Genomic DNA, 3,062 nt, shown 5'->3' with positions numbered 1-3,062 from the left:
GGAAGGAGACACATAGAGCTAGAGACTAAATACCCCGTTTGCTTAAGAATGAAAGAAGATGGAGGTCACTGCTTTTCTAAATGCAAGCCAGTCAAGCACTTACGAAGATTGGTGGAAATGGAGGAAGTCTGACTTGACTTATTGAGTTGTGTAAGTCCCACCGAAATCATCTTTATCCTGCTACAGATGGGTGGTGGATAAAGAAAAATGATACGGGGTATGCACAGTGGCTATGGTGGCATGAGAGGAATAAAGAAAATGTTGGAGATTAAAGAAGGAACATACAACAAGTAGCCTAATCAATAGAAGGGCACAACTTGGAGTATGAGGAACATCTTAGGCAAATGAAGGTGCGTAGGCCAGCTCAGAAAGAACAGAAAAGGTGGACTCCTCCACCGTTTCTTAAATCGCCACATCCTTGATATAGGCACTTCAATGGGAGGCTCGGGGTGATCGGAAATGAAGATGAAGGTGTAGAAGCGGCAGGACGCTCTGCAAGCGGAGGCCTTGGCGTTCATGAAGGCAATTTGCGAGCGATGGGACTAGGCTTGTGAGACAGATTGCCTAGTGCTTAAACATGTTACAGTTAGTGCTTAAACATGTTACGGTGAGCAATGCGCATGATTTGGCAACACGTGGATTTATTTTTTCAGGAAGTCAAGCATTTGCTGAATATGTACTTTGATTCGGTTAACGTAGGCTATTGCCCAAGGGCTTGTAATAATGTTGCTCGTGCACTAGCAGCTCATGGTGCATGTATGGGTGAGGGAGAATCCGGGCAAAGGTTCTCTGAAATCCATAACTTTGTACTCCCTCCGTTCCAGTTTGTAGTGCGCATAAGTTTTTTAGCGTTATTCCACTATGTAGTGCGTATAAGCAACTTTGTGCTCTTCTGGACGAAACTAACCCCGCAATTGCACGGACGCACCCATGGCCTTTATCCCCTTCCTCCCGCACACAACACGCATCACAGGCGGCCGGGAGTCGGGATTGGACCAGCAGCGACGAGGACCACGCCATCGCCTCCCGTTCCCCTGCTCCGGCGACAAGGAGCAACGGCCGAGGACCACGGCGGATGGATCTTGGAGCGGACATAGCGGCGGCACCTAAGCTTGGGCAGCTCCACGAGGACATGCTTGAGCGCGTCCTCGCTTCTTCAGCCTCTGGTGCGTGTGTCGGTAGTGGCGCGAGGCCGCGGGGTCGCCTGCCTTCCTCGCCGCCTGCGCATGCCTCTCCTCCCGACCGCATCGAGGAGATTGTTGTGGCGAGGCGGTCAGGTGTGCCGCCGAAGACCTCCTGTGAGCTCTGGGTCGGCCTCCTTTCCTCTGTGTCGGCCGGATCCAGGAGATTGCGGTGGCGAGGCGGCCGGCGTCATCACATCCGCAGCCGCCTTCTCCGCGTCCGCTGCCAGCGGCCGGCATCACCGCGTCCTTGGCCGCCTTCTCCACGTCTTCCACTGGCGGCCAGCGTCCACCGCAGGCGGGCAGCAGCACCGCGTCCGTGATGGTGGCCGGTGTCCCCGCTCTGCTTCTCCGTGTCCATGGTCAGCATCAATGCGTATACTGCCGACGGCCAGTGGCACCGCCTGCGGCCAGCTTCTCCCCTTCCGCCGCCGGCGGCCGGCGTCACCACGCCCGCGGCTGGCTTCTTCCCTTCCACCGGCGTTGGCCGGCATCACCACGCCCGCGGCTGGCTTCTTCCCTTTTGCCGGCGTCGGAGCGTCCCTGGCTGCATGTCCACGCCGGTGTTTGCTAGCTAGTACTAGTACTAATTGTGTGTTCGAGGAACAGAGAAAGCAGGGCTATTCTCGTCCAAAGCCAGCCTCCAGCGCATGTCTTGGTATTAGAGCCTGAATCTATGCGCACTATATTTCGGAACGGAGGGAGTACTTGCAACCTGTACCCAGTGATCTTGCTAGGCAGACTGCTGTAATGGAACAATCAAGACTCAAGGTACTCCGTCTCAACAACAACAACAAAAAGCGCCACCCCAGCTGCTCCCATAGCCCCTGGTAAGGGCGAGAGCGACATGGAGAACAGAGTGTGCTACTAAGTGAAAGAGTGCGCCGTTTTAAACTAGCCCATGTTGATGTTGCATTTAATCCATTTGCTCAATAGTCAAAAATGTAAAACGTACGTGTTAAACGACATATATGGTGGCCCTACTTGCTGCACCTTTGGGCCTCCTGATGCCAACCGAACCTTAGATAGATAGAGGTAGTCTGTTCAAATATTCTGTTATCATTGTAACTAGATATCTCTCTATTCTATCTCTTGTTCTCCAAGTTGTACTCGATCCAATCTGTACGCTAACCCAGGGAGTTGCGCCCCTGGCTATTTAACACGAAGCCGTCGCCCAGAGCTAAGGTACGACGTTCTCCCACATGGTATACAGAGCCTAACTCTTCCTATCTAGTTTTTCCTCCTCCTTCCACAACCACCTTGCCATGGCCTCCTCCAGCACCACCTCCTCTGCCCTCTCCGGTCAGATCACCGAACGGCTGACCCGCACCAATTACATCCTGTGGCGTACCCAAATTACGCCGCAACTGAGAGGAGCAGGCTTCTTCGGCTATGTCGATGGAAGCATGCCGGAGCCGGCCAAGATCGTCGTCAGCAAGGACAAGGATGGAAAGGAGGCGACCATCCCGAATCCACTCAATCCCATCTGGGTTCGAGAGGATCAGCAGGTACTCGGATATCTTCTGAACAATCTCTCCAAAGAAGTCTTGGTGCAGGTGACGTCGATCGCTCATGCACACGAGCTCTGGACGGCATTGGCGAGCATGTTCTCGTCAACCTCGCTGTCACGCGTCAACAACATCCGCGCAGCTCTCACCAATGCGCAGAAAGGGACGTAGTCGGTGGCCTCCTTCTTCGCGCATATGCGTGGCCTCGCCGACGAACTCGCTGCGGCTGGCAATCCATTGCAGGATGATGAACTGATCTCCTACATCCTCAATGCGCTTGACATGGAGTATCAGCCGCTGGTGTCTACCCTTGATGCACGCACCATCCCAGTCACCCTCGACGAGTTGTTCGCTCAGATGAGCAACTTCGATC

The 3,062-nt window shown here is 54.0% G+C and overlaps 1 pseudogene; it reads left to right on the top strand.

The window, feature by feature from the left end:
• The first annotated feature begins 2,922 nt into the window (after positions 1-2,922).
• On the top strand, positions 2,923-3,062 carry LOC123073115 (uncharacterized; annotated as a pseudogene).

Source organism: Triticum aestivum, chromosome 3B, assembly GCF_018294505.1.
Source record: "Triticum aestivum cultivar Chinese Spring chromosome 3B, IWGSC CS RefSeq v2.1, whole genome shotgun sequence".
Taxonomy (NCBI): domain Eukaryota; kingdom Viridiplantae; phylum Streptophyta; class Magnoliopsida; order Poales; family Poaceae; genus Triticum; species Triticum aestivum.
Note: the sequence above shows the minus strand (reverse complement) of the source record. Positions and strands in the feature narration are given on the sequence as shown.